This window comes from Symphalangus syndactylus, chromosome 4 (assembly GCF_028878055.3).
Source record: "Symphalangus syndactylus isolate Jambi chromosome 4, NHGRI_mSymSyn1-v2.1_pri, whole genome shotgun sequence".
NCBI classification, from domain to species: domain Eukaryota; kingdom Metazoa; phylum Chordata; class Mammalia; order Primates; family Hylobatidae; genus Symphalangus; species Symphalangus syndactylus.
In genome coordinates this window covers 137,228,346-137,254,588 of record NC_072426.2, presented here as the reverse complement: position 1 = coordinate 137,254,588, position 26,243 = coordinate 137,228,346, and the positions used below count along the sequence as shown (strand labels likewise).

The 26,243-nt window shown below is 34.6% G+C and overlaps 1 protein-coding gene and 1 pseudogene across 2 annotated transcripts in view; one reads left to right on the top strand and one right to left on the bottom strand.

Moving 5' to 3' along the window:
* MARCHF1 (membrane associated ring-CH-type finger 1) overlaps positions 1-26,243 on the top strand; it is an 864,354-nt gene that overhangs the window by 438,099 nt on the left and 400,012 nt on the right. The gene's annotated exons all lie outside the window — the stretch shown is intronic.
* Positions 5,082-6,282, bottom strand: LOC129480393 (14-3-3 protein theta-like; annotated as a pseudogene).

Here is a 26,243-nt window from a genome sequence, read left to right as displayed (position 1 = left end):
CATTTGCTTTTTGTGCCCCAAAGCTTTATATTAGCAAAAATATCTGTGGCCTTATTTACTTTCATTTTATTTCACATAACATTTCCTAAGACCAAGATCCTTATGTCACACTAAAAGAAGTGTGCCAAGTGGGTTCATACTCAGAGAATTATCTGGTTTTATTCATGCACTTTGTCACTGTAAAGCAGGTGGCCTGAAAGGATGGTGGAATGGTCTATTGAAAACTTAATTCCAGTGCAATTTAGAGATCATCTCCCGTTTTAAAAAAGAGAGATTTTATCTTATATAATGGAAAATATGTTTTGAGCCATTGATCAATATGTTCTGTTATGTGCCCTATACCAGGATATATGGGTCTGGGAATCAAGGGGTAGAGGATGGAGTCACATCTCTCACTATTTTTCTTAATAATCCATTTAAAAATTTTTTGCTTTATTTCCTATAATTTAGACTCTGCTAGTTTCAATTTTTTACCTCCTAAGGAAAAAGTACTTTCAGCAGAAGGCACAATAATGCTTTTAGTGAATTATAAGTTGAAATGGCCACTTGGCCAATTTGTGCTTCTCTTGCCATTGAACCAACAGGCAAGTTATTGCACTGGTTGGCTTGATTGATCCTGATTACAAGGAAAAATTAGGTCACTACTCCAAATATGTCAGCAAACCCAAAAGATTATCTGGGATGCCTCCAAGTCCAACTGCAAAGGTTAATGGAAAATTGTGTGTGTGTTTGCGTGCGTGTGTGCACATGGACACACACGTGCATGCATATGTTTTTTTTTTTTTTTCTTTTTTTTATTATACTTTAGGGTTTTAGGGTACATGTGCACAATGTGCAGGTTTGTTACATATGTATCCATGTGCCATGTTGATTTCCTGCACCCATTAACTCGTCATTTAGCATTAGGTGTATCTCCTAATGCTGTCCCTCCCCGCTCCCCCCACCCCACAACAGTCCCCAGAGCGTGATGTTCCCCTTCCTGTGTCCATGAGTTCTCATTGTTCAATTCCCACCTATGAGTGAGAACATGCGGTGTTTGGTTTTTTGTCCTTGCGATAGTTTACTGAGAATGATGTTTTCCAGTTTCATCCATGTCCCTACAAAGGACACGAACTCATCATTTTTTATGGCTGCATATGTTTTATATATGTATATATTTGTGTTATATTTATATATGTTATATATTTATATATGGAAAACCACTGAAAATTCAGATATCCTAGGAGTAAAGATGTGAGTTCATTCCTTTTTACCAAAGACAAAAGGCATATGACATTGATAATAAAATAAGTTAAAAATTCAACTGTATCTTTTGTTATTAACTATAAAATAAAACCTCTACTATGCATATTTTTATCACATATTTCAGTATGTGAGAATATATATGGGTATATATATGTTTGTATGTATATGTATGTATTGGCTAATTTTTCCCTTCTCTCATTTCATTCATTATTTTATGTAAGGCTTGGTGGTGGTGGCTTACTTTAGGATTTAGTCTTGAGGTTGCAGAGTATTCCAGTGGGACTGCGACTGAAATAGAGGACTACTGAGCATCACTAGACAAGTGTAAATTATGGCCACTTAGAGATGAGTACATGAGATTTAGCTTTTATACCACCCTTGTTAGGGAGAAGATGAGAGTGATTTCATTTATACAACTATACGTGTAACTTGTTATGTGGAAGCATAAAACTGGTATTGTTTTGAATGGAAGTTCAAGTACGTATACATGACCACCAAGGATGAACTGTGTCCCAAAGCCACACTTATGTACTCCTTGGAGAGGCTGAGCCTGAGGCTCTGAGAACTACCTTCTCTTCTCAGCTGTTAGTTTTACCTAATTGGGGACACTGAGGAAAATGAAAAGGCAGGGAGAAAAATCTTGTTTATATCAACATCATTCTAGCAGATGGTGTTTCACACAATCAACTGCAGTTGGTTTACATCTCAAGCTGGTATAGTCATTTCCAGAACCAGCCTTGATGTGCACACACACAGATACCAGAAGCAGATGGGTAGTGCCTGCTCCCCAGAGGCCTCAGTTCCAGGTCACAATGTCCAATCTCCACAAGCTTGAAGTACCATCATTAGCCAAGCATCAAACCATCCTCAGAGATCTGAGCCTCAGCTCCTAGTGTGCTCCTCTCTGAATTTCTCAGGTACAAGAATTAGTCAAATATATTTGGGTTCTCAAGAGAAATAGAAGCAACGGTATATATACAGGCACACCTCATTTTGTTGAGCTTCACTTTTATTGCATTTCACAATGCAATTTTGTTGTTTTTACACACTGAAGGTTTGTGGCAACCCTGTGTTCGGCAAGTCTGTCTGCACTGTTTTTTCAATAGCATGTGCTCACTTCAAGTCTCTGTTACATTTTGGTAATCCTCACAATATTTCAAACTTTTTCATGGTTATTATATTTGGTATGGTGATCCGTGACCAGTGATCTTTGATGTTACTGTTGGAGTTGTTTCGGAACACTCTGAATCATGCCTACATAAGACTGTTGTGTGCGTTCTGACTGCTCCGTCATCAGGCCTTTCCCCTGTCTCTCTCCCTCTGCTCGGACCTTCCTATTCTCTGATACACCACAAAACTAAAATTAGGCCAACTAATTACCATACGATAGCCACTAAGTGTTCAAGTGAAAGAAAAAGTCACACATTTCTCAATTTAAATCAAAGACTAGACATAATTAAGCTTAGTGAGGAAGGTATGTTGAAAGTTGAGATAGGCTGAAAGCTAAGCCCCTTGTACCAGTTAGCCAAGTTGTGAATACAAATGTAAGGTTCTTAAAGGAAATTAAAGTTCTACTCCAGTGAATCCATGAATGATAAGAAAGCAAAACAGCCTTATTGTTGATATGGACAAAGTTTTAGTGGTCTGGTTAGAAGATCAATCATCTACAACATTCTTTTAAGTCAAAGACTAATCAGAGCAAGGTCCCAGTTCTCTTCAATTCTGTAAAGGCTGAGAGACTGAGGAAGCTGCAGAAGAAAGGATGGAATCTAGCAGAGGCTAGTTTATGAGGTTTAAGGAAAGAAGCCATTTCCATAACATAAAGAGCAAGTTGAGGCAGCAAATGCTAATGGAGAAGCTTCAGCAAGTTATCCAGAAAATCTAGCTAAGATAATTAATTAAGGTGTCTACCTTTAAAAACAGATTTTCAATGTAGATGAAAACATCCTTTTACTGGAAGACGGTACCACCTAGGACTTTCATAACTAGGGAAGATAAGTCAATGCCCGACTTCAAAGCTTCAAAAGACAGGCTGACTCTTCTGTTAGGGGATAATGCAGCTGGTAACTTTAAATTGAAGCCAATGCTCATTTACCATTTGGAAATTTGTATGGCCCTTAAGAATTACGTTAAATCTACTCTGCTTGTACACTTTAGATTAAGCAACAAATCCTAGATGACTCCAGAGCTCTGATAGAGATATACAAGGAGATGAATTTTGTTTGTGTGTCTGTTAACACAACACCTATTCTGCAGCCATAGATAAAAAGGTAATTTCAACTTTCAGGTATTATTTAAGGTTTAGTGTAGCTGCCATAGATGGTGATTCCTTTGATTGAATCTGGGCAAAATAAATTGAAAACCTCTGGAAAGGATTCATCATTGCAGATGTCATTAAGAATATTTGTGATTCAGGGCAGGAGAACAACATATCAACATTAACAGGAATTTAGGAGAAGTTGACTTCAGTCCTAATAGATGACTTTGCATGGTTCAAGACTTCAGGAGAGGAAGTAACTACACATGCGGTGGAATTGGCAAGAGAACTAGAAGTAGAAGTAGAACCTCAAGATATGACTGAATTGTTACAATTTCATGATCACACTTGAACAGATGTGGAGTTGCTTCTTTTTTTTTTTTTTTACTATATAAAGATTTTTTAGAGATGGAATCTTGCTCTGTAACCCAGGCTGAAGTGCGATGGCATGATCATGGCTCACTGCAGCATTGAAATCTTGGGCTCAAGCAGTCCTCCCACCTCAGCCTCCCGAGTAGCTGGGACTACAGATGCATACCACCACACCTGGCTAATTAGAAAAAATTGCAGAGATGAGGCATTGCTCTGTTGCCCAGGCTTGTCTGAAACTACTGGCCTCAAGCAATCCTCCTGCCTCAGCCAGGAGTTGTTTCTTATGGATAAGCAAATAATGTAGTGGTTTTTTGTTGTTGTTGTTTATAAGATGTAATTGTATTTTATGTTACTCTGCTGTTACATAGGGCATATCATTTTCACAAGGCTTTTTTGGGACTACAGTCACTGATTAGCAATGCACTGTAGTGATCCAAATCTCTAAATAACAATACTAGACAAACTGGACACCCCCTGACATGTGCACATATCTGCATGGAAAACTACTAAAGTTTTAGACTGGTACTTGTATACTTTTATTTCCCCTTTGTAGTGTATTAAGAAATGACATATACTTTAATTTCCCAAAAGCAATGCTTGTATTCTGGCAGCAACATGCTACTTGTATTACACAGTAAAGTGCATAGCAGAACTCCAAAGGCAGTAGGTGTAAGTGAATTTTTATTGGGAAGGGAGGTTGTCAACTTAAACAGCAGCAAATAAAGAGTGAATAAGGAAAGTCCCTGTTGCCACAGATATATAGGACCTCCATAATATGTGATATAGGAGGCATTTCAATTTGTGACCTCCAGCTAGAAATGGCAAGCGCTTTTCCATTCAATTTAATACTTCTGGATTCCTACTAAAAAGGAATACATTAGGAGCATGGAAAAGTTGCTTATTGAAGGGAAACCCTGAAAAGTATGGGAGGGAATGTAGAAATTAAGAAGTTATGTGGAACACTCTTTAAATTGTAATTAACTACATTTTCATATCTTCACAGTAATACAAAACACAGTCACTTGCAGAACTGGTTCAGATTACTTAAATACTGGATACATTTTTAGTCTTCTACCTAAGTGCTTGGAAGTTGCTTATGTTTATATGAAATGAAGGTATTAATACTTTTCTACAGCAGTAACTGCACACCAGGAAGGCCAAGACAAATCAAGGAATGAAGTTTTCCCAATGCTGCAGTGTGAAAAGACTATAAACGGATGATTCCATATACATAAATGGGTTTCTTTGCTATAGGAAATCCAAGTGGAATAAGGAATGGAGATGTGTAAAAAGGTTTCTTGAAGGGAAGAAGGATGACACCACGTCCGGATTTAGTTTCAGCCCCTTCTGCTGCATCACATTCTTCTCCTGTAGTCTGAAGTCCATAGTGTTAGGTTGTCTTTAAGCAACTCCATAATGAGGGTGCTGTCTTTTGGATGAGTCTTCATTCAGTGTATCAAGTTCTGCAATGGCTTCATCAAAAGCTGTTTTAGCCAGCATGCAGGCAAGCTCTGGATTATTAAGACACTCACAGTAAAACACAGAAAAGTTAACAGCAAGCCCCAGGCAGATTGGATGTGTGGATTGTGTCTCTTTCTTGCTTATATCAAATGCCTCTTGGTAAGCTCCTTGGGAATTATCTATCATTTGTTTTTGATCATTACCACATGCAACTTCAGCAAGGTATTGGAAGTAATCACCCTTCATTTTCAGATAGAAGACCCCACTCTCTGGATTAGTTGAATTGGCTATTAAATATTTATCCAACCATTCCAGGACCGTGGTGCAGATGTCAGCTCAGACTCCACTTTCTCCTGATAGTCCTTAATCAGCTGCAACTTCTTGTTGGAGGTGTCTGTCTTCTGCTTGATGTTTAAGATGACCCTGCAGGTGGACCTGCAGCCCCCAACCATATTCATATAGGCCACAGAAAGCAGGTTGTACTCCTCATTGGACAGCTCGGTGCCCTGCTTGGTCATGGCCTTCATGCAGATACCCATGTCATCATAGCACTCAGCTAGCTTAGCCTTCTGGATCAGCTCCATCTTCTCTATGGCAGGAGTGGGGATGAAAGTAGTTTATTGAGATAGAATTTGCTCCTGGTGAACATGCTGTGAACATTGTTGAAATGACAACAAACGATTTAGAATATTACATAAACTTAGTTGATAAAGCAGCAGCAGGGTTTGAAAGGATTTACTCCAGTTTTAAAAAATCTTCTACTGTGGGTAAAATGCTATCAAATAGTTTAGCATGCTATAGTGAAATATTTTGTGAAAGAAAGAGTCAGTCAGTGTGGCAAATCTCATTGTCTTATTTCAAGTAATTGGCACAGACACCCAACCTTTGGCAAACACCATCATGGTCAGTCAACAGCCATCAAAATCAAGGCCAGAGCCCTTACCAGCAAAAAGATCATGACTCATTGAAGGATAAGGCAATCATCAGCTTTTCTTTTTTTTTAGCAATAAGGTTTTTTTTAATTAAGGTATGTACATTGTTTTGTTGATATAATGCCTATTGCACTTAATAGACTACAAGATAGTATAAACATAAATTTATATGCACTGGGAAACAAAACAAAATGTGACTCACTTTATTGCAATATTAGCTTTGTTGTTATGGCCTGGAACTGAACTCAAAATATCTCCAGGCTGTGCCTTTATATACAGAAAGATTTATTTCAAAGAATTCACTGATACCATTATGGAGATTTGGTAAATCCAAAATTGGTGAGGTAGGCCAGTGTGCTGTAGACTGAGGGAGAAGTTTTAGTTCAAGTTGCAAGCGTGTCTTCCTGGAAGAATTCTTTTTCAGGAAGCATCTGTCTTTGGTCTATTTAAGCCTTCAACTGATTGGATAAACCCCACCCCCACATTAGGGAAAGTAATCTGTTTTACTCACCTTTGTCTTAAGTCTTTTGGGCTGCTATAACAAATACCGTAGGCTGGTAGCTTATAAACAACGGAAATGTATTTCTTTCTGGAAGCTGAGAAGTCCAAGATTTAGGGACTAGTATATTCAGTGTTTGATTAGGCCCCATTTTCTCAAAGACAACCATATTCTCAGTGTAACTTCTCACGGTGGAAGGGGCAAACACGCCTCCTGAGGCCTCCTTTATGAAGGCACTAATCCCATTCATCAGGGCTCTACCCTCATGATCTAAATACCTTTCAAAAAGCCCCACATACTAATGTCATCACTTTGGGGGTTAACACTTTGAATATTTGAATTTTGGGGAGATATATGCATTCAATTACAGCACCAATTTAAATGTTAATATTACCTAAAAAACACTTAGTCAGCTCAGGCTGCCATAACAAAAATACCATAGACAGGGTGACTTAAACAACAGAAATTTATTCTCTCACAGTTCTGGAGGCTAGAAGTCCAAGATTGAGGTTCCATCCAATGCAGTTTCTGGTGAGGGCTATCTTCCTTGCTTGCAGATATCAGCCTTCTTGCTGTGTCCTCACATAGTGAGACAAAGAGATTTCTCTTTTCTTCTTCTTAAAAAGTGAACAGACATGGGATTAGAGCCTCACTTTTTTGACCTCATTTAACCTTTGTTACCTCCTAAAGTCCCCATCTCTAGACACTGTCACACTGGGGGTTCAGGCTTCCACATATGAATTTGAGGGCATAGCATAATTTAATCCACAGCATTCTGCGCCTGCCACCCCCCAAATTATCTTACATCCCTATCTCATGCAAAGTACATTCATTTCATCCAAATAGCCCCAAAAGTCTTAACTCATTCAGCATCAACTTTAAAGTCATCTCATCTTAAAAAATCATCAAAATTATCAAATTATCAAGATTATCAAAAATATCATCTAAATCATACATGGATGAGTCACAGTGCTCTGTGACAATGTACCTAGTGAACCAAAACCTGTGATTTATCTAAGGCAAAATTCCTCTCCAGCTATAAACTTGTAAAAACAGACTCTGTGTTTTCAAAATACGATGGTGGAACAGGCATTGGGTAGACAAACACTTCCAGAATCGTTTAGAATAAAGTTTGACTGAATATCTGGGCACTATGGCCCAGCCAAAGTGAGGCATAAAATTAATCATCACACCAGAAAAAAAACTAAAACAAAACACCATTTTCAAAGGCCCAAACCACAAGTCCTTTTTCCAAACTCCTAAGGTATCATCATCACCTGGACCTCATGCCTTCCCCAAAGGTCTGAGTCCCGATTCTCCTGGGGTCCTCTGTTGAATTTCTGAGGTATCAGAAATGATCAGTTGGTACCCATTCCCCAAAGGGTTTTAATTCTAGATCTCTGGTGCCCTCCTCTGAACTTCTAAGGTTTGAAAATATCAATATCTTTATTTTTGTTTTCCCACCCCGAGAAATGAGGGTTGGTTCTTACAGTTATTATCCAACTTAGTGTTCCCTGTTTGCTTTTTCATTTCTGTACACCTTAAAAATACCCCACGTTAAATTCTCCATATTAAAATACTTGACAAAGTTTCTATTTTATCTATTAATTCATGGCTGATATGCCATAATCCCGGTTTGCCTGAGACAACAAATTAGCTATATATATATATATATATATATATATATATATATATATAAAATATATATTTTATATATATTTATTTTATATGTATTATATTATATATATTATATATATTTATTTTATATATTTTATATATATTATATATTATATATACTATATGTATTTATTTTATGTATTTTATATATATTATATATTGTATATAATATATATTTATTTTATATATTTTATATATATTATATATATTATATATATTTATTTTATATATTATTTATTTATTTTATATATATTATATATAGTATATATTTATTTTATATATACTATATATAATATATATAAAATATATATATCTTTCCAATGTGTTTTTTTATAGCACCCTCTTTCTTTCACAAAAGTGTCTTAGTTAAACAATATATTATATTACCATGCTAAAAACAACCAACCATGCACTAGAAATCAGAATATATGGGATCTAGTCCTGCCCTGCAAAAAATGTCATGTGGCCTGGAACAAATCACTTAACCTGAGGAGCAGGTGGTTATTTCTACCACTTATTATAGCTCCCAAACCCTGATTTCATCGTCTGTGATACTGTCATACAATTTACCTGCATATGCTTAAGTGTGTTATCACTGAGATATTGATATATATACCTGGTTAGCATAAGAAGGTGCCACAGTTGGCATGATTTTTAAGCAGTGTTCTGATGAAGGGAAAAAAATACTTAATTGGCAAAAATGAACTGTAAGAGCTTTTCTGAAAAAATTGTTAAGTCAATCTGATCACTATAGCACCAGAATTGTTGCAGCAGAAAAGGATAAATATATATGATAATTTTAAGTACATACAACTGTAGATAAAAATTAGTAGCTAACCTTCATTGATGTTTTTTCCTCTGTACAGGCACTGCTTTAGGTGCTTTGCCTATACTAATTCTATGAGGCAGCCATTATTATTGCTGCCATTTTACTGATGAAAGACTTAGGAGGGTAAAGTAATTTGTTTGAATATGTGCAGCAAGGAAGCAGTGATCCTAACAAATGTACCTAGTTGTCTAATTTCATAACTTCTCTATCGTAATTTTAAATATCAAGATTAATGTAGCTGGATATAGAAGAAATAAAGTTACAATGAAAGTTTGATGAGAGAAAGTATCCTACTTAAGCCCTATTAAAATATTTGGATGATTCTTTTTCAGAATTATTTGTGCCTTTTTTTGGGGGGGGGGTGGCGGGGGGAGACGGAGTCTCACTTTGTCACCCAGGCTGGAGTGCAGTGGCACGATCTCGGCTCACTGCAAGCTCCGCCACCCGGGTTCACGCCATTCTCCTGCCTCAGCCTCTCCGAGTAGCTGGGACTACAGGCGCCCGCCACCACGCCCGGCTAATTTTTTGTATTTTTAGTAGAGATGGAGTTTCACCGTGGTCTCGATCTCCTGACCTCGTGATCCGCCCGCCTCAGCCTCCCAAAGTGCTGGGATTACAAGCGTGAGCCACCGCGCCCGGCCTATTTGTGCCTATTTTAAATCTCAAATATGTTTTGGTATAAACAATATGTTATATGTTCTCTCTATTTAAAAGTTACAAAGCTTCTTAAATAGAAGCACATATAGGTCTCTTATTTTTTCCCCTTTGTCCCATTGGTATCTTGAGGACAATTACTACAGTATAGAAAACAATAGAACAGTGAGATTTCAAAAGTTATATTAATACTATGCAGCCATAAAAAATGATGAGTTCGCGTCCTTTGTAGGGACATGGATGAAACTGGAAAACATCATTCTCAGTAAACTATCGCAAGGACAAAAAACCAAACACCGCATGTTCTCACTCATAGGTGGGAATTGAACAATGAGAACTCACGGACACAGGAAGGGGAACATCACGCTCCGGGGACTGTTGTGGGGTGGGGGGAGGGGGGAGGGACAGCATTAGGAGATACACCTAATGCTAAATGACGAATTAATGGGTGCAGGAAATCAACATGGCACATGGATACATATGTAACAAACCTGCACATTGTGCACATGTACCCTAAAACCCTAAAGTATAATTAAAAAAAAAAAAAAAAAAAAAAGAAAATAATATATTTTAATTTCATTGTGGTTAAAAATTTAAAACCCAGTGAAAAGAAATTAAAAAGTTAGTCCTTAAAGTAGATTTTTACCACTCTCGGCATGTCCAATTTTCCTTGATTGTTACTTTACAAATTACTTTTTTATATTTAGTCTTTGTAATATTGATATATAAATTAAATCAGAATTTTAATGTTTTGTTCAAAGGCTGCTGCAAACTTGATTGAAATGCCATTTCTATCCAGAGTTTTCAATCAAAAAAGAATACAGCAACTCACCTTTCTGTCATTGTGATAATGCAGTTCAGATTGCCTCAAGTCAATTACATTCTGTCTTTGTCCCAGATTCTTCATCCATAAAGTGCAAGTCATAATACCAACTACCCTAGAGTTATAATAATTGTAAAGTCCACCTAAATGCCAAAAAGAGTCCTCTGCCACCATGCCTAGCTCTTCTTCCCTATCCATTGTCTGATTGCCTGTCCTCTTGCGCTTGTCGTTCTGCTTTATCTTACATTTTTGTTTTGTCTAGCTACTGAGAGGGTAGCATCTTCAATCAAAGGCACTATGTTGATGTGTTGTTGTATTTTAATCCCTTTGGCCCAGCAGAATAATTGGCATATAGATAATATTAAGTAAATACTTATGAATAGAAAGAGTAAATCAGTGAAAAAAGAATGAGTGAAGTTAACAAAGGCACTTTCTTTCCATTTTTTCTACTGTAGAGAATTACGTGAAAGAATTACATAAAGAATTTCTCAAGAGCTTGAACATCTAATTGAAGCTTTTCTAACATGAGTAAACTATATATACCCCATTCAACATCAAATGCGTAATTCAGAAGTGGGCAATCATTAAAAAAAGAGGAGAACTTGGATAACAAAATAACAGAAAGAAAATGTACAAACTTCATTCCTTCATTTATTATACTTCATTTGGAATAGAGAAAAAATTTTGAAGCTTTATACAAAGATCCCCTTGCTCATGAAGCTCTGCTTGTGTGAGTGTACATGTTAAATATTCAAATAGTATGCTAATTTTAAAATTAGGTTTGATCACATATATCATCTTAGAATTTTTATAAAATGGATACACATTAAATCCTGGGCGCATTTTACATTTTACCAAGGGTCCTTAGACAGTCTGTCTTTCTTTACTGGGGACAATTTCTATAGCATTTGTTTTAACTGTGTATATAGTTTACTCTAAAATTACTGTGCAAGCTAACCAGGCAACCTGTTTCATTTTAGTGCTGGAAAAGTTATTTCTTGAATTTAACAAGTTTAAAATGAATATCAGAATCAAGAAGTCATACATAAATCCTCCAATGCACTGAAAATATAAAGGCAGCACCTCTATGACTTAAAATTTTCATAACTTCATTGTTATAAAATAACCCTTTCCCCCTTTTTTCCTCACATGAAAGTATTTGTTTGCTGAATATAATATGCAAAATTCCCACATTAAATTTTAGTTTCAATGGATGTAACTGTTTTTGCCAGTTCCTTACAAGGATAGTTTATTTAAAATTGAAACTGTTTCAGCTGCAAGAACAGAATTATGAATCTTGTTAGGCTTGTCTTATTTGTAGTCATCTGAAATACAAATCTAACCAGTAGAAGGAATGACATAGTCTAAGAAGGGAACACTAATCACATCAAGTTGCACTGTCCCATTTTACATGTCAAAAGTGTGAAGCCTCATTGTAAAAAAGAAAGAAAATACAAACATTTAAGTCTGCGTCAAATACAATAAAATTGTGATATTTGAAATATTTTTCCCAAATCAAATTTTTTATCCAAATTTGGAAGTGATTGGAAGTGTGTGTAGCATTTTGGCAGCTTAAAATTAGCATTGATTATACCACAAAATAATAAAAACTAATATTTTTAGTTCTATTAATATTTAGCCTTTTTATGACATATGCATTCTATTCTAGAATTTTGTTTATTTTAATTTTGCTAGCACTCTCTGAATTAATAAAGTTGACTATGTTCCTTAGGAGACATATTCATGGATTGTCATAGTTTATCTTGATACCTGCCCAAATTGTGGATTAGAAATAGTGATCCATTCCTCTTTTCCCTTCTTTAAAAACTCTTTAAAATATAAATGTCTTAGTATCAGAGAAATGCAAACTAAATCTCAAATGAGTTTCTACTACTAATACATACACCAAAATATATGACATTTTAAAAATTACTGATATTTCTAAGTATTTGTGAGGATGTAGAGCAACTGGAATTCTCATATGGTATGTTGGGAATGTAAATTGATAAAACCATTTCGGAGAAGGATTAGACATAATTACTAAATCTGAATCTATGCTTTTTCCCAGAAATTCCATTACTATGTATTGGCCCAACAGTTAAGAGTATATGTTCGCCAAAAGATCTATACAAGAATGTTCCTAGCAGCACTATTTGTTATGTTCTGTTACTGAAAAAAAATCCAAATGTCCAATAACAGTTAATGGGTAAATATAATATAGTATAGTCATATAATGCAGAAAGATTTTGAAAAACTCCGACTGCAAAAATGTGGATGAATCTTACAGTACATTAAGTGAAAGCAGCCAGTCACTAACATCTACATAATGTATGATTTCATTTATATGAAGTTCAAAAACAGCCAAAACTAGTCTATGGCTTTCTGAAGTCAGAATAATGGCTGCCTTTGTGGGACAAAGGAGGTTGTTAACTGGGTGTTCTGCATTTTGACTTAGATGGTAATTATATAGTTATGCTAATTTGTTATATGTAACAAGGTATATACAATGAAGATTTTTCCCTTCATATATGTAATATCTTAATTTAAAAGTATTAAAATGTATTTATATATAACTTAGTTACTTGCATACTGACATCAGAAGAAAGTAAAAAAAAAAAAAAACCTCAGAATGTTTTGCAACTAAATATTTGGAAGGGGAGAAACTTTGGACAAGTATTTATAAATTTTAATTATTAACTTTCATTTTTTATACCAGAATTTTTTCTTTATTAACAGGATGCATATATTATGTCAAATTTTCTGTCCACATATTTTAAGAGTAAGTAGTATGTTATTAACTAATAATTCAGCTACACCACCCAAAATGAGCAGTTTCTCTAAAGAGATTGGGTTCAGTAAAGGTCAGTCCTACTTCAGTTTCAGTCGAGCCCTTCTCATTCTTATGTTCTACTGAAGTATTTATCTTCTATTTTCGTACCAAAATTATTAGATGTTTCTTAGTTTACATTAAGCTTCTTTTAACTGGTAACACATGAAGATTTTCATAGACAGTTTTTTCTTTTGAACAAAATTGTCAATATATCTTCCTTATTTTAAGTATTATTCATTTGTGTTGAATACAAGTAGTAATGTAACAATGGGTTGATTTAAAAGAATTATTTCCATTGTTAGATAACGATTGCATAACAGTAATTAAAGCTAGAGACACTAAGTAGAGAGCATTTCCACCTGGGAGTACATAGAACATTCAGATACTGAGTTGGGATGTCTGAAGAATGGATCATTTTATAAAGTGAGGTAAACTTGTGACTCCTGAGTCCCAAGCAAATACTGCATATCTGGGATTCTGCTCCGAATGGCTTCATGTATGAATAAAATCTGATTCTTTTTTCTTATTAATCTTTTCCTTCCCTCTCTTGAAAATAATTAGTATGGCAAAAAATATTTTCAGATAAATAGAAAAACAAATTTCAAAAATGCCAGCCTTTGGCCAACCTCACTCACTTCCTGTGACAAGGTCTATAAGAAGTTTATCAGTGGTTACAGTTTTTCTTAAGGGGACCAAATTCAAAACCACTGGAAATCAACAGTTACTTTGGGACCTTAAAAATCTATTTTAAACTACAGATTCTGCAGTTTTACTCATGAGAAAATCCACTCTGATGTTATTTTATTCCTGCATCCACAGGGCTGGATCAAAGATAAATTGGTTCATGGAAATGAGTATCTATACAAACAAAGTTTGTATAATCATGTACCATGTTGCTGCTTAATTTATTTTTCCTAATATTATAATTATTAATTATAAACAATAGAAAGGAAAGAGAGACAGTAGAGCAAATTTGGCGAAGAGCTTGGACTTTGGATTAAACCTTTCTAGGCTCAGTATCTAGCTTTGGTATCCACTAGTTGTGCACCCTTTTTTAAATTTCTTATCCTCTCCGTCCCTATTTTCTCATCTGCAGTATTTACACCCACCTCATAGTATTGTCAACATGAACAAATGAGTAAGGTCATTTATGTTTGTAAGGTCATAAGATAAATTCTTGTCACTGTACATATTTTTTAATAAAATCACAAATTTGGAAAGAAAGTACAAGTGAAAATCACCTGCAGCTCAACCACTGACATAGCCTTTACCTTTGCTACTATATTCTTTCACTGTTCCTTGTTCTATAAGACTTTTATGCCCATGAACCTGATGTATTATGCCACACTTTCCGAGATGTTTTGTCCACATTTTACATACACATCTGCCTCTTTTCCTTTGCTCGTGATTTCTCTTCACTTGTAAAGTCTGTTCTTCTCATCTTCACATGTCAAAAGTCCAGCCAGCCTTGACAACTTAGCTCAAATGTATTGACTCCTTTAATTACTTTCTAAAAGAGGATCTTAATTTTTTCCTCCTCTGAAATTGTAGAGCATGCTGTGCTTTTGCAGCATTAAGTAATTTTCCTCTGTGTCAACAGCATGAATATGGCACTTCATCTCCTAGTCTTTGGAAATGTTGTGCAAACCTTTCTACACTCCATGCATCAAGCACGGTTCTTTGCATAGATTAACGAATGCTCAATTTAAATACATTTTAACACAAGATACATTGATCTTAAAAATCAGATGCTCTAAAAATGTTTATTGGCAGGCCAAAATAGTCATGATATAATGTTAGATGATATAAAACCATAATCAATATGATTATAATTTTTAAAAATAAAGTATCCATTTATTTTTTATCTATCTATCATCACCTATCACAAAATGACTGAAAAATAACTTCCGAGATGTTGACAGTATTTATGTCTCCATTGTAAGATGCGGGTGATTTAAGTTTTCTTTTACTTTTTTGGATTTTTTTTTTTTTTACAATTCTATCACCTTTAAAATCATGAAGACTTAATATTGTAGCATAAATGCATATATTAAATGCAATTACTTTAGCCTAGAAATATAAGAAATGCAACTGCCATCTTTGAAGAGTTTAATTTTATGTTAGATAGATTTACTTTCCAGCTTACAGCATATTGATCTTAGGCTCACTGGAGTGAGATAGCATATAAGATAGTATCCTTCTTCCTTGCTTATCCTAAGTATAATTAGCGTATAATAAAAACTGTCATGCTCAGCTTGGACAATTTTTGGCAAGAAATCTTAAAAGAACTACTTTATATTTTCCATACAGAACTCTTAAGTATAGAAAACAAAGTTTATTTTTAACTTGCTGTTAACATGTAGAAAGGAAAATCCTGTAGAGAGAAATGAAGAAATAGTTACAGGGAGCTGAAAAAGAAGGTGGTGATACTCATCTTCAGAACAATTTTTAATGATTTATTTGGAAAATGAATTTCATAGCAGTACATATGTAAGGTAATAATGCATAAGTATTTTGATTTTTTGAAGGGAAAGCATTTGTCATTTCAGAAAGCAATTAGAAGTGAGTTCCATTAATCTTTCGAAATGTATTTCCAAGTAATTACGTTAAGTATTTTATTACCTTGTGAAGTTTAGCAACCCTGGATCACCATTAGTGTGTTCTTTAAACACATATTTTAACACCTTTTTCCAACAAGACTTTTTTCAAGCCTCATGAAAGTTATACATGCCTGACATTTGTTCATTTAGAGAATTCTTTAATTCTTTGACAATTTTTTCTCTATCTCTATAGCTTTGCTTAGGATAAAATTTTCTTTTGATTACTTGATTGAGCTGAATTTTACTTTATTGGTGATTCTTTTTTCTAAATTTTTTAAAAATAGCCCTAAAATTTTTTGGAAGAAAAATGCATTTGATTTTTTATGTATCTGTTGAAAGAAACAACTCTTTATTAATCAAATGGAAATAAGGGAGTTGTTTGTTCAGTGAAGAAGATCTATTGACGTGTGTCATTTAGCATTTAAGGGAGAATTAGTTGCTCTTAGTGAACTTGCTTTATTTAGCTAAAATATCTAATGTAGCTGTGAAAATACATTAGATAGCCACATTTGAAATTCAAATGATATAAAAGCAAACACTACTAATTCAACACCTAAGTAATCAAATTGCTCACAGAATTGTAAATTACAATAGCTGCATGTGAGTAACAGATGGATGAATTAAATGTGTTCAGCAGCTGTTCTGTATGTTACAGGAAGCCTGACTGCCAGAGATATTTTGGTAGAGTACAACAGGCCTATGTGACTCACTATATGATAGGCAAAGGAAAGTTATTTCCTGTTTAGTACAGAAAATTGATCTAACATGAAAAACCTCAATGATGTTGATTTTTTTAATACGTTATAGAGATGCAAAATACCTTTGCCAATTTGCAAGATTCCTGAGAATTTTTCCCAACTTTAAAGTCTGTTAACTAACTCATAATCATAAAAGAAACAACAATCACTTTTTCATCCAAAAATTTAATTCTAGATTTCCTGATAATTAAACAGTTCTAATTAATCAGACATCGATTTCTTTTTATGATATCACCTTTATCATAGCCATTTTAAATCCAACACAGCCATAATAATGTGATAAAAAATATGTAAGCAACGAAGAATTCCTAAAGTATGTGTGTACTATTGCTATCTTACTAGAAATTATTTTATTGTCTTACTGTATTCTCTTCAAGTTTTGATTCATAGTAGTAGTCAAATTGTTTATGAACACCGAAGTCCACAATAATTTTTTAATTTCTTAGAATCTATGACCCATTACCATTGGGTTAAAGGCAAACATGTAATATGAATATAAGCTTCTAGATATACCTTCTTTTTTTTTGAAGTGGTGATTAAAATGATTCCTGACATAGGCGCATAAAAATCGAAGTATGACATCCTGAGAAGATTTTTAGGCTTATCTTTAGACATGATTAAACAACTCCAAATTAATAGAAGTTTCCTCTATTTCCAAACATCTACAGGGGAATTAGATCCTATAACAAATTGATAGCATTATGTGTGTTTAAGAAAGAGCATTTCCATCAGGCTATCTTTACTTCTTCTCATTTAAGTTTCTTATCTGATATTTTACACTTATTTAGCCTCAGTTTGCTCTCTGTAGAAACACAGACATTTGGTATCAGTTTCTTTGGAAAAACATGCTTTGATATAATTCAATTTGAATCTGCTAAATCTCTCAAATTGGACGTTTTTCCAAATTTTACATTGCTAAAGCTTTACAAGTTTTACTTTCTGAATTGTAGCCAGTTTGGCTACAATCTTTTGCTTGAATGCTTTTTACTTTTTTCTAAGTTTCTGTTTGTAAGATGTTCTTACATTGTTCAGATTACAGTACTTAAAATAGTTGGGTTCTGGAAATTCTAAAACATAGAGACATGGTTATTTTTCAGATTTATTTTAGCAAGAAGATTCAGTAACTGATTTCACTTAATATATTCCAAAATTTCTATTAAAATACAAAATTATGGCAAAAACGCTTCCCAGCTCTTGGCCCATCTATCTCTGTCAGTCCATCCTGTGGGGGCAGGGAATGCAGGTTGATTTTAGAGGGCGGGATTCCAGAGCATACTGAGAGCATAGCGCACAGGAGTTCTCCCTGGACCAAACAAAGAGGAACACCAGGGCTATAGTAGCATAGGGTCAGCAGTCTGTCTCCAGAGAAGCTGTCTAGGGCATAACCTCATTCGTCAGAAATTGGCAAAGTCTGGAGTAAGTACAGCAAAGTAAAGCAGGCTTTAGAAGGCTAATATGTCACTGAAGGTGAAAGCAAAGCATAACGCTGATAGGAAAAACTACAAGGAATCAGTATCAGTTGATGGCACTACCAAGTCTAGCATCTTTGACCAACCAAGAGAGTTTTATACAATTAATTCTTGCAAGAAGGTGAACAATTTCATGGTTATCTGGGTTCCTACACATTAACAATATTAAGTCTGTGTTTCCAGCTAGAATAGGGGATTTATGGTGTTTATGGTGGGCAATGAAAGCAGAGATTGACCTCAGATCATTTCTAACTATACCACTTAACATTTCGTAAGTGGCCAGGAAGCCACTAAGTGCTTCTATTCTTTGAATATCATTTCTGAGTCAAATCCTACATAGGACATTTACACGTGGTTACCTAATTCTAAATTAATTATTCTAATAGTCTTTCTAAGACACCCAGGAAATATTACATATTCTCATTTTAATGTAAAGAAATGCAATCAAGAAAACTTACTACCTACCAAGATTACACTCTAATGAGGAGGAGGCAGATTCAAATTGGATTATACTCTTTTTATTCATGAATAGGATGCAGGACATATACTTTCTTGTAGAATGGTAGATCTAATGTTGACCACTTATGACTAAAATAGAAAAATGCTATTAAAACAAAAGTGTTCTTAAGACATAGTGCTGAAATATGTTTGTTAGTCTGAGATACTGTTAAAATATCTCTGGATATTTTGAATTATTAAAACATTTTCCTAACCTCTTTTGAAAAGTGATACATTGAGATAACAGAGTTTGTACTCCTATTATGTACAATTCATTAATGTGAGCTACATAATTGGGTGTAATTATAGGAAAAATGGAAGTGCTTTAAAATATATCCTTTTAAAATTCTTAAAATTTTTACTCTATTTGCAACTATAAATAATATAGATATTAATTTCACAAACAAGGGGAAATACAGTAATATAGAGAGAAAGAAAAAATACATATAAACTCTATCAATGCAGGATATTGTAATTCTTATGTCCTTCCTAATTATATAGATACAATTTTAACTTTTTGTTAATTTATAATTTTCAGTGCAATATTTCAAGTGTTTCATTTTTACTTCCCTTTTCATGAATTATTTATTTGTATTCATTTTCCTGTTGTGTTATTAATCTTTTTCATAATGAAAATAGTTATTCTCACTCTTATTGAAACACCTTTTCTCTTCTCCCAGCAACTCTAGCTAGGTTTAACATCTTTCTCCAATATTTTCACAATGAACATTAAGCAAACAAAAGAAGTTTTAACATTTGCTTTTCAAATAAATTCAACTCATAATAACATTTGTTAGTCAATGGTACCTCTCTGATTTCTGCTTACAATCTTCAGAAGAAATCAATATTAATCATAGATTGTGTCAGTATAGTTTCATAAATAAAATTGAAACAGATTTTTGCTGTAGAAATGCTTATGGTCTTGTCAAAGTATTTCAAAGTGTAGGAGAAAACCAAAAGCAAAGAAAAATTTACATTTCTCTTAGTTTCACATATATTCAGGCGACAGGAGGCAAAGAGTATCTACGAAGACCAAACTGATATATAAATCCCTACATAAATTCCACACTGATGAGCAAACATATTAAATTGATGCAGAAACATTTTTGTTTTTCTCACAGAGCTTACGTTGAAAAAATAATGCATTTTTTTGCTCCTAACTGCTGATTTCTACCAATTAATTATCAGTTAATCCATACATTCGCAAAAATAAACATGCAACAAATCAGTAAACAACTATATAAAAATAAATAAAATGACTTCAGGTATAAATTTATTTGTAATTGTAACCTGAAACAAGAAAACATTACACACATTTCAGTGAACAAAAATGCTTGTAATTATAAAGTGAAGTTATATGTTGCTGAAGATACACACTTTTTTTCTCATCACTTAATCTCTGCTGTTGGATTTCCCCCACAATCAGATAGGCTACATTTCCACAATTAATGCTTCTTTTCACATTTTGGCCCCTTACCTTAATACCTTTTAATCCAATGGAAATGCCTCCATATATTTCTCTCCCTAACTGTGTGTGCTCTTAGAGTAGACACCATAAAAAATATAACACGGTCAAGAGCATGAGAAGACAAACAACAGACGGGGAGAAAATATTCACAAAACATGTATCTAATAAAGAACTTGCATCCAAAATATAAAGGCAACTCTTTGCAAATCAAAGGAAGAAAATGCAAAAACCTATTAAAAATGGTCCATGATACAGAACTCAGAAATAAGATCACATATCTACAACCATGTGATCTTCACAAACCAAACAAAAACAAGCAACGGTGAAAGGATTCCCTATTTACTAAATGATGCTGGGAGAACTGGCTAGCCGTATGCAGAAAATTGAAACTGGACCCCTTCCTTACACCTTATACAAAAATAAACTCAAGATGGATTAAAGACTTAAATGTAAAACCCAAAACTATAAAAACCCTACAAGAAAATATAGGCAATACTGTTTAGGACATAGGCACAGGCAAAGATTTCATGATGAAATCACCAAAAGCAATTTCAACAAAAGCTAAAATTGATCTAATTAAACAAAAGAGCTTCGGCACAGCAAAAGAAACTTTCATCAGAGCCAACAGGCAACCTAAAGAGTGGGAGAAAATTTTTGCAATTTATCCATCTGACAAAGGTCTAATATCTAGAATCTACAAGCGATGAGAGAGAATCAGGAAGAATAGCTAATGGATGCTGGGGTCTTAATACCTAGGTGATGGGTTGATCTGTGCAGCAAACCACCATGGCACATGTTTACCTATGTAACAAACCTGCACACCCTGCACGTGTACCCCAGAACTTACAAGTTGAAGAAAAAAAAAGAAATTAAATTTAATATCAGGAAAAAATTGGCGCAAAGACCTGAAAAGACACCTCACCAAAGAAGATGGCAAATAAACATATGGAAAGATTCTCAACATTTTATGTGATTAGGGACTTTCAAATTAAAACAACAATGAGATGCCACTGCACATCTATTAGAAAGGCCAAAATCTGGAACACTGATAACAACAAATGCCAGAGAAGATGTGGAACAGAAACCCCCATTCATTGATATTGGAATGCAAAATGGTACATTGTTGGAAGACAAAATAGTACTGTGTTGGAAGACAGTTTAACGGGTTCTTAGAAAACCAAATGTACTTCACCATAAAATAAACCATCAAGCTTCTTGCCCACAGGAGTTGAAAATCCTAACAAAAACCTGCGCACAGATGTTTATAACGGGTTTATTCATTATTGCTAAAAAGAAATTATCCATCAAGCAATGAAAAGTCATGGAAGAACTCCAAGTGCATATTACTAAATGAAAGAAGGCAATCTGAAAAGACTACATAGTGTATGATTCCACACATAGAACATTCTGGAAACAGCAATACTATGGAGATAGCAAAAGGATCAGTGGTTGTCAGGAGTTGTGGGGAGATGAATAGGAGGAGAATAGAGGATTTTTAGGGCAGTGAAACTACTCTGTGTGATCCTATAATGGTAGATACATATCATTATACATTTGTCAAAACCCATAGAGGACACAACACCGAGAGTGAAGCTTGATATAAACCACAGGCTTAGGGTAATAATGACGTGTCAGTGTTTGTTCATCAATTGTAACAAATTGATGTAGCACTCTCGTGTGAGGTGTTGATAGTGGCAGTGGCTGTACATGTGTGGGAGTAGGGAGAATGTGGAAAATTTCTGAATCTTCTGCTCAGTTGTGCTCTGAACCTACAACAGCTCTATAAAATAAAGTCTGATAAAATATATACAAAACACAAGAAGATACATGCGGCACTATTTGTCCGATAATGCCATAGGGAAGTAGCCCAGTTGGTGTTTCTCAGCGCTCTAGGAAGATAATTTCAGTGACTCATGAGATCACCAGGGAGGCAGTGATCATATCTCTGGCTATTCACAGGCACATCTTCATAATCACCTTTTCTCTTAATCCCTTCTACTTGTGCCTTTCCCCTCTCAGACCCTCACACACCTGTGCACCTGCTGTCTCCTCTCAGACCCTCACACACCTGTGCACCTGCTATCTCTTGTCAGGCCCTCACACACCTGTGCAGCTGCTGTCTCCTCCTCTCAGACCCTCACACACCTGTGCACCTGCTGTCTCCTCTCAGATTCTGACCTGCCAAGATTCTTAGAATGACTTCTACTGTACTAGAGTGGGAGAACCCCCAATTTTGATGCCAGTTTTCGTCACTCTTATATCTAGGCATTGGATTAAAAAAATCCCTGACTCTGGGACAAACTTATTAGCCGTGTAATAAATTGTGGAGATCCCTCTTTCGAAAGGCTGAGGGAAACCAGCATTATATCACAAAGGTGACTGTTGCTTTTTGCCTGCACTGGTCTAATTCAGTTACGTGTACTGTTCCATACATTTTTCGAGAGATGCAGATCAACCTGCCTCATCACTGGCATTCATTCAGGCTCCAAGTTCCAGGCACTGGCTACCCTGAGGTGGTTTACAGCAGATTCAAATCAGGTTCTTACTGAGTTCAATGGGAAGACCCAACTGTCTAATGGCAGGCAGAATTAATTGCCATCCTTCATAAACCACTGAATTTGGTACTAGAATTAAAATCTCTATATTCAGGTTCTTAAATGGGAAGGTTTTTGGATCAAGCCACTGGCCAAGTAGGAAATCAAGCAAAATTCTTACATACTAGAAAACAGTGAGGTCTCAGATCCAGGCCAAGGCTAACGATCCTACTACCTGACTATTTAAGGGTCCCAAGACTGCTCTAACAACAACACCCATTTCCATAAATATGGATCAATAAACACATATTCATTCTTTATAATTAGACTCTATTGTTAGAATTGTTTTAGGTTTATAGAAAAATTGAGCAGATAGTACAGAAGATTGCCATATACCCCTCACCCACACAATTTCACAATTTACCCTGTGATTAAAATCTAACATTAATATGATATATTTAGTACAAGTAATGGGATTATATTGATACATTATTATTAACTAAAGTCCATAATTCAATTTTTTTAGTTTTTAACCTAACGTTATTTTTCTGTTCCAGGAGTTCATCCAGGATACCCTATTACATTTAGTTTTCATGTCTCCTTTTGCTTTTCTTGGTTGTGATAATTTCTCAGTTTCTCAGTTTTTCACAGTCTTGACAGTTTTGAGGATGACTGTTAGGATGCCTATCTATTTGGAGTTTTTATATTTTTCTCATGATTAAGTTGGGATTATGGTTTTGGGGTGGGGAGATCACAGAGGCAAGGTAAAGTGCCATTTTTGTCATAACATATTAAGAGAGAATTTTTTTCTTTCTCTCTGTCTTCTTTCATTCTTTCTACTTTTGGATTTCAAAACAACTTAAGATTTTTTAAAATTTCCTTTGTCTTTCTCCACTCATTTCCAATCTTGCTTTCTCACATTCTAATCTTTACATAAGAGCAAGATGTAGTTTTTAAAAATAAAACAAGATATGCTCCTGTTTAAAACCCCCCAAATACATTATATTGCTCTTGGAATAAAATATCCAAAGACCTCACCTTAGTTAGCAATGCCCTGCGGGGATCTGTCCCCTGCCTATTTCTCCAGCCTTATTTTGGCCACTATCCCTGCCCCAGTATGCCCCAACCATGCTGTTTATAAAACACGGCAGCTCGAAGTATTCAACATGGTTATTATGCAATAATAGGTAAAGGTATGTACTCTAATAGTACCTAACGTACGTTCAATCTCCAGAAAATATGTAATAGAAACCTACAGGGAAAAGTATGACAGAAGCTGCCAAGCAGAACTGAATAGCTACTTGTTTTTCACATGAGCTTTGGACACTTATCATTTCTCAAAATAAAAACAAAAACAAACACTACTAGTATTTTTCTTAGAATTACAGTATATTTATAAAATAATTTGGAAATATTTGACATTTTTTATTGTACTTGGCAGGATGTTGTCTATTCTTGTACTCAAAAAAACTAGCCATCTGATCTATTTATCAATTTTACTTTTATTGTGTTTAAACAAAAGTAAAATGTTTCTTTTTAATTTATTGATTTTGCTTTCAAGTTTTAATCTTTATCTTCTCATATCTGTTATACTTGCTCCTAGTTTATTGAAATGTATATTTAATTAATTTGTTTACATTCTTACACATTTAAAAATGAAAAACTTTTAAGAAGACAAATTTGCCTCTAAATGAAGCTCAACAACTTCCCTTAAGTTTAGTTTGTAAATGTCATAATTTTCTAAATAATGTATATTAATAATTTTTGCATTCTCTTTAAACAAAATTTTTAAAGAAGTTTCTTAAATGTAGTATAAACCTCTATTTTTATTTTATTGTCACTGGTTTGATAGCCGAGTGATTTTTCAATGAATATTTAGCATGAGCTTGGAAGTGTACTTTGTATAAGGTACAAAGCTGAATGCTCCTCATCATTCATGATTTTTGAAGCTATACTCTGTATATGGAAAAAAAAAATCACAATTTTTCCACGTCATCTAGATTTTTTAGAGTTTGAATAATAACTATCAGAAAAGATCACTTATTTCTATGAATAGACAAAGAAAAAAAACAAAGAATAGAGATCCCCGTGCTGTCACATCCCTTACGTAAGTCAGACTCACGCCTGTTTTGTAGTCTGCCGCCCCCACTGTGCAAATGTTAATGACACATATCATTCAGGGCCAAATGAAAGCCAAGAGTCTGATCAGTGAACATTTATTAATGCCCAAGACATGCTAGCTTTGTAGGTGCAGACTGTGATGGCAGTTATAATTGGTGACAGTAGGAAATGTCAGAAGGAAAGATACTGGAGTACCAGTGTCCAGAAAGCAGTAGGATTGGGGTTTTGCCAGCTTCATGTGTTTGATAACAAAAGTGGCTATCCAGAGGAAGGCTCATTCTCCTCAGTTATCTTCCTCTTTACACAAAACATATTAAACATTGACTATCAAGTTACACAGGCTTAAATGCCATCATTTTAGGTCAAATTATGGATGAGGGTGAGGGGAATTTCCTGACGTATTCCCATGAGTAATGTAGGATTCCACAGAGGTAGTGGGATGTAGGGAAAATAGCAACTTTCTTTGATAAAGGAAGAGGGTTCTAAACATGAGACTAGAGCACTGAAAAAACATTGCTAACATTTTTATGATAGGGCACCAGAAAAGGCTGTTCTGAGTAACAACTAAAATTAAAAGCCAGGGTAGTTTTATTACAGATTAAAACAGAAGCAGATCCTTCTTTGGAGGCACAGAAAATTAATCAATAACATAATCACCAAAAATAGAGAATTTGACATCAAGCCCTCAGACCAGTGTTCAAGTTCATTATGCATGTGTGCTCACACAAAATGCAGACACATAACGAGGCTTTTACCACTCTGATGCACTTTGACTGGGTAAGGAGAATGAAATAAGTCATAAGACCTGCCATGTTTCTATAATTTTGTAATTTTTTAAAAAGCCCTTACACTTTAAATGTCTCAAAAATCTCTTTGGATACTATTTATCAACAGGTTGAGTTCCACAAAGAAAATATATTTGATTGCAAATCATAATAGAACATTTTAACTTTTATAATGTGTCATTTATCTAGGAAGAGCCTTTCTGTGACATGTTTTAAATTAATGTGCAACTTGCTTTACAAGAATTTATCTTTCAATTTACGAAGCTCTTCATATTTTTTAAAGTAGCTTTATTTTATGTGAAATTATTCGTAGTAACTTCCTAAATAATTTTGTCTTATTCCTGCAGAAATACATTTTGGTTTCTAAGGTTTTCAGACTGGAGTTAAGGCCGGTAGACGATCTTGAAAATGCCACTCTTATGTAGCCACGG